Source organism: Nothobranchius furzeri, chromosome 1, assembly GCF_043380555.1.
Source record: "Nothobranchius furzeri strain GRZ-AD chromosome 1, NfurGRZ-RIMD1, whole genome shotgun sequence".
Lineage (NCBI taxonomy): Eukaryota > Metazoa > Chordata > Actinopteri > Cyprinodontiformes > Nothobranchiidae > Nothobranchius > Nothobranchius furzeri.
The window spans coordinates 17,381,306-17,395,897 of record NC_091741.1 but is presented as its reverse complement, the minus strand read 5'-3'; positions in this window follow the sequence as shown (position 1 = coordinate 17,395,897).

The following is a 14,592-nucleotide window of genomic DNA, read 5'->3' as shown; positions in this document are numbered from 1 at the left end:
ACCCTACGTCAAACCATCCCCGCGGGTACAGAGACCAGACTCCCCGCAGGAGGTAGACGTAGTCGCTACATAGTTCTATGCATGGAAATGGAAAAGGGGGGGAAGTGCACGTTTAACCCACTAACATGTACTAACCGACAAAGAACCAAGCCCCCCCCGCCGTCATTTTCACTAACCAAGAGAAACTCTTCCTAGAACGCTAACAGGAAGTACTTACTAAAACCTTACAGGGTACTCTTGTAACTGTCAACCTACATTCTGCTCTGATTAATGAATCTCTACGTGCAATCAAGACTTTGTCTGAAACCATACATCAGGATATTGTGTACACATGAGTGGTGAGAGATTTGATGCAGGACCTGCTCAGGGAAGTAAGTTCCACGCTGGACAGCTTGGTTGAAAGTCGTATTTCCCCGTACTTGGTACCACTGGACCTGCTCAAAGATAGCTTGACAGCTGCCACCCCTCTACTGTGCACCTTTCACAAATCCACCTAGCGTACAGCCTAGGTAGTGCAATTCCCATTCACGTTGATGCAGAAAATTAGAACTCGGTTTCCTGTTACATGTTCCCATAATTGTGACACCTCACATCTATAGGTTTAAGTCGATGCTGAACATTGGTATTTGAAAGGACGGTAGGCATTTCCACTTTGAACTAAAAACCTGGCACTCCATCACCTCAACCTCGAACAGCATGATTCGGAGATTGAGATCATGGACGCTTTCCGGGGTTATAACTTTGCCTTCAATTTAGAAATTGACCAACAATTACTGATTGAAGGAACCAAATTTGCTAAGTTCACACAAAACCCGCGTGAACTTACTTTGACGCCCAAGACGCTACATTGACACAGATTATACGACTTTAATCTGCACATTGGTCGCCCTGGGGATGGAATGGCTCATCACGGCCGTGATAGCTTATTCCGCCTACAGGCGTGTTAATAAACTCCAAGATAAGATGCACTTGCTCACCTACGGTGTGCCTCGTAACCGCGTTCGGGGAGACTCCAAGCGTGAATGTACCACACCTGTCTAAAGGGGGTGAGCAACATTTTCTTTGTTATTCTGTAAACCTAAGAGTAGTTCTCAATTTAGTCTACCTCACATATTTATCTGAGTGTTGCAGTATGTCACATTCTTTATTTTGAATACACACTGACTGTATGACCTAAGAATGTATTTTATGAGACCTCAAGGTTGCTATGAATTTTCTTGGATGTTATATGTTTTTTTTTGGGTTTTCTGTATTTTTGTTTCTTACTTGGTCACATATAAACTAGTGGTTATGTGCCGGCCCAGCTCAGTCTGTCAATGACTCTGTCTGACGCACCAGCACATTGTAGTACCTCTTAGTTTTATGGTCCTTGTTTTAGCCCAAAGACTGTCCTGATCCACCCTTTGGACCAAAAAGGGGGGAATCTTGGGACCACATAGGTCAATGCGCGTTTGCGAACTATGGACCTCGTACATCACCGCGTGATCCATAAACTGAACTGTATGGCCGGCGGTGAGATGCCTTTGTGTCCCCTCGTGGAGTTAACCGCCCACCGACATTCCTCCTTCTACACTACTACCTCTCGCATGGACGACATCATCATTGCGTACCACCTGCGTGAGTGGCTTCTTCTCGTTATGCGCGTTGGGGACTATCCCGTTTCCTATCCTCTTTGTGCCTGACCAGGATCAAAGACCAAAGGCGCCAGGATCCAAGACAAAGACCAAAGACAAAGGCGTCCAAGGAGACCAACGTCCTAAGGGACAAACCCACCTGTGCTTCCGACAATCAAGTCGACCTACGTTCATGAGGAACAAACCCATCTGTGCTTCCGACGATCGAGCTTTGGGCGCGATCCCCGAAACCAAAAGGGGGAATGTTGAGGGTCTGACCTCATGAGGAAATTACTATGCAGTGATTTTCTCCAAAATGACTGTGCTTAAATTGCTCTGAAAAGCAAATAATCACATCAGCGCCAAGAAACTTCATTTCCCATGATGCTTTGCACACGGAAGCATTGTGATGACGTCACCGCCTAATACCAGAAACACGATCTGCGGGAGGCGGGAGCTTGGAGCTTTCCCGCGACTTCAAAGACTATAAATCATGAATGAGACAAAGAAACCTCGTTCTTTTGCCCAGGATACCTGGCGGTGAGGACACGCTTGTCGAACGCTCCGACTTCTTTGAGCACGCGGAAGCTCTAAGAGCCAAGTTGAGCCCACGGGACCGCTGATCTGCTCGTTTCTGCTCCCCTCCAGCTGATGTTTGAGGACACAGAACCAGCTGAGGGAAACAACAACTCCATCCAGCTCTCAGAAACGCTGTAAGTTATAACTCAGCACAGAAAGAAACTTTGCTGTCTCTGTCCAGCCCGTGGAGAAACACTCGTGAACGCCAAACAACGGAGAAAGCATCAAACCGACGGATGACGCCGGAAACTGCGGAGAAAAACGGAGAACCGTCAAGTCATAACAGCGGGGGACGCCTTGCTGCTTTGGTGATCAGGAAACTCATTTTTTTTCTCTCCTTTTCTTCTCCCGTTTCCTCTATAGTCTCAAATAAGCAATAAACCGCGTCTATTGCTTAAAAAGTAGCTTCGTGTTTTCCTCTTTCGTCCCAAACACGTCCGTCGGGTCATTTTGAAAGAATAAACTGCTTATTGATCATTGTTTGGTATCTTAAAATGGTTTCTGTCATGGCCAGGCTGAAACTAAAAGATATTAATTTGTGATTAATCTTTTGTGTTGTTTCATGATCTTTTGAAATGTTTTGAGTGATTTAAGGTTAAGTTACTACTGATTCTAAGTGCTTTGGAAGTTAAAGTGCAAGTTGCCACCCACACTTTAGCCAGACAAAGGGGTCAGCCATCTTGTATTCAAGACTCCATTTTGAATCCATACACACGCACACACACACACACATACACACTACTCCTTTGTGAGAACAAAGGACCCCATTCATACATCCTCCATCACATGCAAACACATCCATCTTCAATCATATCACACGGTTATTATTCATCTATTCCACTGTTTATTCATTTGACAAATTGTTAATTAAACGTTATAAAATTCAGATTTTCGTCTCCAGTAGCTTTGTTGTGTCGAAGAGAAGTCTCTGCTCCAAGGATTCTACGAACTTCAAGAAAGACTGATAAGAGTTTTGGATTCAATTTTTCCCCGGAAAAAGGGGAATGGTGCCCCGTATATCTAAGAATATCTTAATTAATTAATAAATCAGTAAATATTTACATATTTACAGAATTTATTGAAGAATCCAAAAGTAAGTTAACGCTTGCGAATTGTTCGCTCCTAATAACCCCAACAGCCCCGAGGAGCGTCTTTCCACGTGTCACCACTGGGTCTGACTGAGCGCCTCCAGGAGAGAGGCCCAAGCAAGACGCGCCCCGAGGAGCGTCTTGCCACATGTCAACACTGGGTCTGACTGAGCGCCTCCAGGAGAGAGGCCCAAGCAAGACACGCCCCGAGGAGCGTCTTGCCACATGTCAACACTGGGTCTGACTGAGCGCCTCCAGGAGAGAGGCCCAAGCAAGACGCGCCCCGAGGAGCGTCTTGCCACATGTCAGCACTGGGTCTGACTGAGCACCTCCAGGAGAGAGGCCCCTGCAAGACGCGCCCCGAGGAGCGTCTTGCCTTATGTCAGCACTCGGTCTGACTGAGCGCCTCCAGGAGAGAGGCCCAAGCAAGACGCGCCCCGAGGAGCGTCTTGCCACATGTCAACAATGGGTCTGACTGAGGGCCTCCAGGAGAGAGGCCCAAGCAAGATGCGCCCGGAGGAGCGTCTTGCCACATGTCAACACTGGGTCTGACAGAGGGCCTCCAGGAGAGAAGCCCAAGCAAGACGCGCCCCGAGGAGAGTCTTGCCACATGTCAACACTCGGTCTGACAGAGGGCATTCAGGAGAGAGGCCGAAGCAATACGCGCCCCGAGGAGCGTCTTGCCAAATGTCACCACTGGGTCTGACTGAGCGCCTCCAGGAGAGAGGCCCAAGCAAGACGCGCCCCGAGGAGCGTCAGGCTACATGTCACTACTCGGTCTGACTGAGCGCCTCCAGGAAAGAGGCCCAAGCAAGACTTGCCCCGAGGAGCGTCTTGCCACATGTCAACAATGGGTCTGACTGAGGGTCTCCAGGAGAGAAGCCCAAGCAAGACGCGCCCAGAGGAGCGTCTTGCCACATGTCAACACTGGGTCTGACTGAGCGCCTCCAGTAGAGAGGCCCAAGCAAGACAAGCCCCGAGGAGCGTCTTGACATATGTCAACACTGGGTCGGACTGAGGGCGTCCATGAGAGAAGCCCAAGCAAGACGCGCCCCGAGGAGAGTCTTGCCACATGTCAACACTCGGTCTGACAGAGGGCATTCAGGAGAGAGGCCGAAGCAATACGCGCCCCGAGGAGCGTCTTGCCACATGTCACCACTGGGTCTGAATGAGCGCCTCCAGGAGAGAGGCCCAACCAAGACGCGCCCCGAGGAGTGTCTTGCCACATGCCAACACTGGGTCTGACTGAGCGCCTCCAGGAGAGAGGCCCAAGCAAGACGCGCCACGAGGAGCATCTTGCCACGTGTCAACACTGGGTCTGACTGAGCGCCTCCAGGAGAGAGGCCCAAGCAAGATGTGCCCCGAGGAGCGTCTTTCCACGTGTCACCACTGGGTCTGACTGAGCGCCTCCAGGAGAGAGGCCCAAGCAAGACGCGCCCCGAGGAGCGTCTTGCCACATGTCAACACTGGGTCTGACTGAGCGCCTCCAGGAGAGAGGCCCAAGCAAGACACGCCCCGAGGAGCGTCTTGCCACATGTCAACACTGGGTCTGACTGAGCGCCTCCAGGAGAGAGGCCCAAGCAAGACGCGCCCCGAGGAGCGTCTTGCCACATGTCAGCACTGGGTCTGACTGAGCGCCTCCAGGAGAGAGGCCCCAGCAAGACGCGCCCCTGAGGAGCGTCTTGCCTTATGTCAGCACTCGGTCTGACTGAGCGCCTCCAGGAGAGAGGCCCAAGCAAGACGCGCCCCGAGGAGCGTCTTGCCACATGTCAACAATGGGTCTGACTGAGGGCTTCCAGGAGAGAGGCCCAAGCAAGATGCGCCCGGAGGAGCGTCTTGCCACATGTCAACACTGGGTCTGACAGAGGGCCTCCAGGAGAGAGGCCCAAGCAAGACGCGCCCCGAGGAGCGTCTTGCCACATGTCACCTCTGGTTCTGACTGAGCGCCTCCAGGAGAGAGGCCCAAGCAAGACGAGCCCCGAGGAGCGTCTTGCCACATGTCAACACTGGGTCTGACTGAGCGCCTCCAGGAGAGAGGCCCAAGCAAGACACGCCCCGAGGAGCGTCTTGCCACATGTCAACACTGGGTCTGACTGAGCGCCTCCAGGAGAGAGGCCCAAGCAAGACGCGCCCCGAGGAGCGTCTTGCCACACGTCAGCACTGGGTCTGACTGAGCGCATTCAGGAGAGAGGCCCAAGCAAGACGCGCCCCGAGGAGCGTCTTGCCTTATGTCAGCACTCGGTCTGACTGAGCGCCTCCAGGAGAGAGGCCCAAGCAAATTGTGCCCCGAGGAGCGTCTTGCCACATGTCAACAATGGGTCTGACTGAGGGCCTCCAGGAGAGAGGCCCAAGCAAGATGCGCCCGGAGGAGCGTCTTGCCACATGTCAACACTGGGTCTGACTGAGCGCCTCCAGGAGAGAGGCCCAAGCAAGACGCGCCCCGAGGAGCGTCAGGCCACATGTCACTACTCAGTCTGACTGAGCGCCTCCAGGAGAGAGGCCCAAGCAAGACGCGCCCCGAGGAGCGTCTTGCCACATGTCAGCACTGGGTCTGACTGAGCGCCTCCAGGAGAGAGGCCCCAGCAAGACGCGCCCCGAGGAGAGTCTTGCCACATGTCAACACTCGGTCTGACAGAGGGCATTCAGGAGAGAGGTCCAAGCAATACGCGCCCCGAGGAGCGTCTTGCCACATGTCACCACTGGGTCTGAATGAGCGCCTCCAGGAGAGAGGCCCAACCAAGACGCGCCCCGAGGAGCGTCTTGCCACGTGTCAACACTGGGTCTGACTGAGCGCCTCCAGGAGAGAGGCCCAAGCAAGACGCGCCCCGAGGAGCGTCTTGCCACATGTGAACACTGGGTCTGACTGAGCGCCTCCAGGAGAGAGGGCCAAGCAAGACGCGCACGAGGAGCGTCTTGCAACATGTCAGCACTCGGTCTGACTGAGCGCCCCCAGGAGAGAGGCCCAAGCAAGACGCGCCCCGAGGAGCATCTTGACACATGTCTCCTCTTGGTCTGACTGAGCGCCTCCAGGAGAGAGGCCCAAGCAAGACGTGCCCCGACGAGCATCTTGCCACATGTCAGGAGAGAGGCCGAAGCAATACGCGCCCCGAGGAGCGTCTTGCCACATGTCACCACTGGGTCTGAATGAGCGCCTCCAGGAGAGAGGCCCAACCAAGACGCGCCCCGAGGAGTGTCTTGCCACATGCCAACACTGGGTCTGACTGAGCACCTCCAGGAGAGAGAACCAAGCAAGACGCGCCACGAGGAGCGTCTTGCCACGTGTCAACACTGGGTCTGACTGAGCGCCTCCAGGAGAGAGCCCCAAGCAAGATGTGCCCCGAGGAGCGTCTTTCCACGTGTCACCACTGGGTCTGACTGAGCGCCTCCAGGAGAGAGGCCCAAGCAAGACGCGCCCCGAGGAGCGTCTTGCCACATGTCAACACTGGGTCTGACTGAGCGCCTCCAGGAGAGAGGCCCAAGCAAGACACGCCCCGAGGAGCGTCTTGCCACATGTCAACACTGGGTCTGACTGAGCGCCTCCAGGAGAGAGGCCCAAGCAAGACGCGCCCCGAGGAGCGTCTTGCCACATGTCAGCACTGGGTCTGACTGAGCGCCTCCAGGAGAGAGGCCCCAGCAAGACGCGCCCCGAGGAGCGTCTTGCCTTATGTCAGCACTCGGTCTGACTGAGCGCCTCCAGGAGAGAGGCCCAAGCAAGACGCGCCCCGAGGAGCGTCTTGCCACATGTCAACAATGGGTCTGACTGAGGGCCTCCAGGAGAGAGGCCCAAGCAAGATGCGCCCGGAGGAGCGTCTTGCCACATGTCAACACTGGGTCTGACAGAGGGCCTCCAGGAGAGAGGCCCAAGCAAGACGCGCCCCGAGGAGCGTCTTGTCACATGTCACCTCTGGTTCTGACTGAGCGCCTCCAGGAGAGAGGCCCAAACAAGACGCGCCCCGAGGAGCGTCTTGCCACATGTCAACACTGGGTCTGACTGAGCGCCTCCAGGAGAGAGGCCCAAGCAAGACACGCCCCGAGGAGCGTCTTGCCACATGTCAACACTGGGTCTGACTGAGCGCCTCCAGGAGAGAGGCCCAAGCAAGACGCGCCCCGAGGAGCGTCTTGCCACATGTCAGCACTGGGTCTGACTGAGGGCATCCAGGAGAGAGGCCCAAGCAAGACGCGCCCCGAGGAGCGTCTTGCCTTATGTCAGCACTCGGTCTGACTGAGCGCCTCCAGGAGAGAGGCCCAAGCAAAACGCGCCCCGAGGAGCGTCTTGCCACATGTCAACAATGGGTCTGACTGAGGGCCTCCAGGAGAGAGGCCCAAGCAAGATGCGCCCGGAGGAGCGTCTTGCCACATGTCAACACTGGGTCTGACTGAGCGCCTCCAGGAGAGAGGCCCAAGCAAGACGCGCCCCGAGGAGCGTCAGGCCACATGTCACTACTCAGTCTGACTGAGCGCCTCCAGGAGAGAGGCCCAAGCAAGACGCGCCCCGAGGAGCGTCTTGCCACATGTCAGCACTGGGTCTGACTGAGCGCCTCCAGGAGAGAGGCCCCAGCAAGACGCGCCCCGAGGAGAGTCTTGCCACATGTCAACACTCGGTCTGACAGAGGGCATTCAGGAGAGAGGTCCAAGCAATACGCGCCCCGAGGAGCGTCTTGCCACATGTCACCACTGGGTCTGAATGAGCGCCTCCAGGAGAGAGGCCCAACCAAGACGCGCCCCGAGGAGCGTCTTGCCACGTGTCAACACTCGGTCTGACAGAGGGCATTCAGGAGAGAGGTCCAAGCAATACGCGCCCCGAGGAGCGTGTTGCCACATGTCACCACTGGGTCTGAATGAGCGCCTCCAGGAGAGAGGCCCAACCAAGACGCGCCCGAGGAGCGTCTTGCAACATGTCAGCACTCGGTCTGACTGAGCGCCCCCAGGAGAGAGGCCCAAGCAAGACGCGCCCCGAGGAGCATCTTGACACATGTCTCCTCTGGGTCTGACTGAGCGCCTCCAGGAGAGAGGCCCAAGCAAGACGTGCCCCGACGAGCATCTTGCCACATGTCAACACTGGGTCTGACTGAGTGCCTCCATGAGAGAAGCCCCAGCAAGACGCGCCCCGAGGAGCATCTTGCCACATGTCAACACTGGGTCTGACTGAGCACCTCCAGGAGAGAGGCCCAATTAAGAAGCGCCCCAAGGAGCGTCTTGCCACATGTCAACACTGGGTCTGACCGAGCGCCTCCAGGAGAGAGGCCCGAGGAGCATCTTGCCACATGTCACCTCTGGGTCTGACTGAGCGCCTCCAGGAGAGAGGCGCAAGCAAGAAACGCCCGAGGAGCGTCTTGACACATGTCAACACTGGAACTGACTGAGCGCCTCCAGGAGAGAGGCCCCAGCAAGACGCGCCCCGAGGAGCATCTTGCCATATGTCAGCACTCTGTCTGACTGAGCGCCTCCAGGAGAGAGGCCCAAGCAAGAAGCGCCCCGAGGAGCGTCTTGCCACATGTCAACAATGGGTCTGACTGAGGGCCTCCAGGAGAGAAGCCCAAGCAAGACGCGCCCCGAGGAGCGTCTTGCCACATGTCAACACTGGGTCTAATTGAGCGCCTCCAGGAGAGAGGCCCAAGCAAGACGCGCCCCGAGGAGCGTCTTGCCACATGTCACTACTCGGTCTGACTGAGCGCCTCCAGGAGAGAGGTCCAAGCAAGACGCGCCCCGAGGAGAGTCTTGCCACATGTCAACACTGGGTTTGACAGAGGGCATCCAGGAGAGAGGCCCAAGCAATACGCGCCCCGAGGAGCGTCTTGCCACATGTCAACAATGGGTCTGACTGAGGGGCTCCAGGAGAGAAGCCAAAGCAAGACGCGCCCCGAGGAGCTTCTTTCCACATGTCAACAATGGGTCTTACTGAGGGCCTCCATGAGAGAAGCCCAAGCAAGACGGGCCCTGAGGAGTGTCTTGCCACATGTGAACACTGTTTCTGACTGAGCGCCTCAAGGAGAGAGGCCCAAGCAAGACGCGGCCCGATTAGCGTCTTGCCACGTGTCAACACTGGGCCTGACTTAGCGCCTCCAGGAGAGAGGCCCAAGCAAGATGCGCCCCGAGGAGCGTCTTGCCACGAGTCACCACTGGGTCTGACTGAGCTCCTCCAGGAGAGAGGCCCAAGCAAGACTTGCCCCGAGGAGCGTCTTGCCACATGTCAACAATGGGTCTGACTGAGGGTCTCCAGGAGAGAAGCCCAAGCAAGACGCGCCCAGAGGAGCGTCTTGCCACATGTCAACACTGGGTCTGACTGAGCTCCTCCAATAGAGAGGCCCAAGCAAGACGCGCCCCGAGGAGCGTCTTGCCACATGTCAACAATGGGTCTGACTGAGGGCCTCCAGGAGAGAGGCCCAAGCAAGATGCGCCCGGAGGAGCGTCTTGCCACATGTCAACACTGGGTCTGACAGAGGGCCTCCAGGAGAGAGGCCCAAGCAAGACGCGCCCCGAGGAGCGTCTTGCCACATGTCACCTCTGGTTCTGACTGAGCGCCTCCAGGAGAGAGGCCCAAGCAAGACGCGCCCCGAGGAGCGTCTTGTCACATGTCAACACTGGATCTGTCTGAGCGCCTCCAGGAGAGAAGCCCAAGCAAGACGCGCCCCGAGGAGTGTCTTGCCACATGTCAACAATCGGTCTGACTGAGGGCCTCCAGGAGAGAAGCCCAAGCAAGACGCGCCCCGAGGAGCGTCTTGACACATGTCAACACTGGGTCTGACAGAGGGCCTCCAGGAGAGAGGCCCAAGCAAGACGCGCCCCGAGGAGCGTCTTGCCACATGTCACCACTGGGTCTGACTGAGCGCCTCCAGGAGAGAGGCCCAAGCAAGACGCGCCCCGAGGAGCGTCAGGCCACATGTCACTACTCAGTCTGACTGAGCGCCTCCAGGAGAGAGGCCCAAGCAAGACGCGCCCCGAGGAGCGTCTTGCCACATGTCAGCACTGGATCTGACTGAACGCCTCCAGGAGAGGCTCCTCGGGGCGCGTCTTGCTGGGGCCTCTCTCCTGGAGGCGTTCAGTCAGATCCAGTGCTGACATGTGGCAAGACGCTCCTCGGGGCGCGTCTTGCTTGGGCCTCTCTCCTGGAGGCGCTCAGTCAGACTGAGTAGTGACATGTGGCCTGACGCTCCTCGGGGCGCGTCTTGCTTGGGCCTCTCTCCTGGAGGCGCTCAGTCAGACCCAGTGGTGACATGTGGCAAGACGCTCCTCGGGGCGCGTCTTGCTTGGGCCTCTCTCCTGGAGGCCCTCTGTCAGACCCAGTGTTGACATGTGTCAAGACGCTCCTCGGGGCGCGTCTTGCTTGGGCTTCTCTCCTGGAGGCCCTCAGTCAGACCGATTGTTGACATGTGGCAAGACACTCCTCGGGGCGCGTCTTGCTTGGGCTTCTCTCCTGGAGGCGCTCAGACAGATCCAGTGTTGACATGTGACAAGACGCTCCTCGGGGCGCGTCTTGCTTGGGCCTCTCTCCTGGAGGCGCTCAGTCAGAACCAGAGGTGACATGTGGCAAGACGCTCCTCGGGGCGCGTCTTGCTTGGGCCTCTCTCCTGGAGGCCCTCTGTCAGACCCAGTGTTGACATGTGGCAAAACGCTCCTCCGGGCGCAACTTGCTTGGGCCTCTCTCCTGGAGGCCCTCAGTCAGACCCATTGTTGACATGTGGCAAGACGCTCCTCGGGGCGCGTCTTGCTTGGGCCTCTCTCCTGGAGGCGCTCAGTCAGACCCAGTGCTGACATGTGGCAAGACGCTCCTCGGGGCGCGTCTTGCTTGGGCCTCTCTCCTGGAGGCGCTCAGTCAGACCCAGTGTTGACATGTGGCAAGACGCTCCTCGGGGCGCGTCTTGCTTGGGCCTCTCTCATGGAGGCCCTCTGTCAGACCCAGTGTTGACATGTGTCAAGACGCTCCTCGGGGCGCGTCTTGCTTTGGCCTCTCTCCTGGAGGCGCTCAGTCAGACCGAGTGCTGACATGTGGCAAGAAGCTCCTCGGGGCGCGTCCTGCTTGGGCTTCTCTCCTGGAGGCCCTCAGTAAGACCCATTGTTGTCATGTGGCAAGACGCTCCTCGGGGCGCGTCTTGCTTGGGCCTCTCTCCTGGAGGCGCTCAGTCAGACTGAGTAGTGACATGTGGCCTGACGCTCCTCGGGGCGCGTGTTGCTTGGGCCTCTCTCCTGGAGGCGCTCAGTCAGACCAAGTGGTGACATTTGGCAAGACGCTCTTCGGGGCGTGTCTTGCTTGGGCCTCTCTCCTGGAGGCGCTCAATCAGACCCAGTGGTGACATGTGGCAAGACACTCCTCGAGCGCGTCTTGCTTGGGCCTCTCTCCTGGAGGCCCTCTGTCAGACCCAGTGTTGGCATGTGGCAAGACGCTCCTCAGGGCGCGTCTTGGTTGGGCCTCTCTCCTGGAGGCGCTCAGTCAGACCCAGTGGTGACATGTGGCAAGACGCTCCTCGGGGCGCTTATTGCTTGGGCCTCTCTCCTGGATGCCCTCTGTCAGACCGAGTGTTGACATGTGGCAAGACTCTCCTCGGGGCGCGTCTTGCTTGGGCTTCTCTCATGGAGGCCCTCAGTCAGACCCAGTGTTGACATGTGTCAAGACGCTCCTCGGGGCGTGTCTTGCTTCGGCTTCTCTCCTGGAGGCCCTCAGTCAGACCCATTGTTGACATGTTGCAAGACGCTCCTCGGGGCACGTCTTGCTTGGGCCTCTCTCCTGGAGGCGCTCAAACAGACCGAGTAGTGACATGTGGCAAGACGCTCCTCGGGGCGCGTCTTGCTAGGGCTTCTCTCATGGAGGCACTCAGTCAGATCCAGTGTTGACATGTGGCAAGACGCTCCTCGGGGCGTGTCTTGCTTGGACCTCTCTCCCTGAGGCGCTCAGTCAGACCGAGTAGTGACATGTGGCAAGACGCTCCTCGGGGCGCGTCTTGCTTGGACCTCTCTCCCTGAGGCGCTCAGTCAGACCCAGTGTTGACATTTGGCAAGACACTCCTCGGGGCGCGTCTTGCTTGGGCCTCTCTCATGGAGGACCTCTGTCAGACCCAGTGTTGACATGTGGCAAGACACTCCTCGGGGCGCGTCTTGCTTGGGCCTCTCTCATGGAGGCCCTCTGTCAGACCCAGTGTTGACATGTGTCAAGACGCTCCTCGGGGCGCGTCTTGCTTTGGCCTCTCTCCTGGAGGCGCTCAGTCAGACCGAGTGCTGACATGTGTCAAGACGCTCCTCGGGGCGCGTCTTGCTTTGGCCTCTCTCCTGGAGGCCCTCTGTCAGACCCAGTGTTGACATGTGGCAAGACACTCCTCGGGGCGCGTCTTGCTTGGGCCTCTCTCATGGAGGCCCTCTGTCAGACCCAGTGTTGACATGTGTCAAGACGCTCCTCGGGGAGCGTCTTGCTTTGGCCTCTCTCCTGGAGGCGCTCAGTCAGACCGAGTGCTGACATGTGGCAAGAAGCTCCTCGGGGCGCGTCTTGCTTGGGCTTCTCTCCTGGAGGCCCTCAGTAAGACCCATTGTTGACATGTGGCAAGACGCTCCTCGGGGTGCGTCTTGCTTGGGCCTCTCTCCTGGAGGCGCTCAGTCAGACTGAGTAGTGACATGTGGCCTGACGCTCCTCGGGGCGCGTGTTGCTTGGGCCTCTCTCCTGGAGGCGCTCAGTCAGACCAAGTGGTGACATGTGGCAAGACGCTCCTCGGGGCGCGTCTTGCTTGGGCCTCTCTCCAGAAGGCCCTCAATCAGACCCAGTGTTGACACGTGGCAAGACGCTCCTCGGGGTGCGTCTTGCTTGGGCCTCTCTCCTGGAGGCGCTCAGTCAGACTGAGTAGTGACATGTGGCCTGACGCTCCTCGGGGCGCGTGTTGCTTGGGCCTCTCTCCTGGAGGCGCTCAGTCAGACCAAGTGGTGACATTTGGCAAGACGCTCTTCGGGGCGTGTCTTGCTTGGGCCTCTCTCCTGGAGGCGCTCAGTCAGACCCAGTGGTGACATGTGGCAAGACACTCCTCGAGCGCGTCTTGCTTCGGCCTCTCTCCTGGAGGCCCTCTGTCAGACCCAGTGTTGGCATGTGGCAAGACGCTCCTCAGGGCGCGTCTTGGTTGGGCCTCTCTCCTGGAGGTGCTCAGTCAGACCCAGTGGTGACATGTGGCAAGACGCTCCTCGGGGCGCTTATTGCTTGGGCCTCTCTCCTGGATGCCCTCTGTCAGACCGAGTGTTGACATGTGGCAAGACTCTCCTCGGGGCGCGTCTTGCTTGGGCTTCTCTCATGGAGGCCCTCAGTCAGACCCAGTGTTGACATGTGTCAAGACGCTCCTCGGGGCGTGTCTTGCTTCGGCTTCTCTCCTGGAGGCCCTCAGTCAGACCCATTGTTGACATGTGGCAAGACGCTCCTCGGGGCATGTCTTGCTTGGGCCTCTCTCCTGGGGGCGCTCAAACAGACCGAGTAGTGACATGTGGCAAGACGCTCCTCGGGGCGCTTATTGCTTGGGCCTCTCTCCTGGATGCCCTCTGTCAGACCGAGTGTTGACATGTGGCAAGACTCTCCTCGGGGCGCGTCTTGCTTGGGCTTCTCTCATGGAGGCCCTCAGTCAGACCCAGTGTTGACATGTGTCAAGACGCTCCTCGGGGCGTGTCTTGCTTCGGCTTCTCTCCTGGAGGCCCTCAGTCAGACCCATTGTTGACATGTGGCAAGACGCTCCTCGGGGCATGTCTTGCTTGGGCCTCTCTCCTGGGGGCGCTCAAACAGACCGAGTAGTGACATGTGGCAAGACGCTCCTCGGGGCGCGTCTTGCTAGGGCTTCTCTCATGGAGGCACTCAGTCAGATCCAATGTTGACATGTGGCAAGACGCTCCTCGGGGCGTTTCTTGCTTGGACCTCTCTCCCTGAGGCGCTCAGTCAGACCGAGTAGTGACATGTGGCAAGACGCTCCTCGGGGCGCGTCTTGCTTGGACCTCTCTCCCTGAGGCGCTCAGTCAGACCCAGTGTTGACATTTGGCAAGACACTCCTCGGGGCGCGTCTTGCTTGGGCCTCTCTCATGGAGGCCCTCTGTCAGACCCAGTGTTGACATGTGGCAAGACACTCCTCGGGGCGCGTCTTGCTTGGGCCTCTCTCATGGAGGCCCTCTGTCAGACCCAGTGTTGACATGTGTCAAGACGCTCCTCGGGGCGCGTCTTGCTTTGGCCTCTCTCCTGGAGGCGCTCAGTCAGACCGAGTGCTGACATGTGTCAAGACGCTCCTCGGGGCGCGTCTTGCTTTGGCCTCTCTCCTGGAGGCCCTCTGTCAGACCCAGTGTTGACATGTGGCAAGACACTCCTC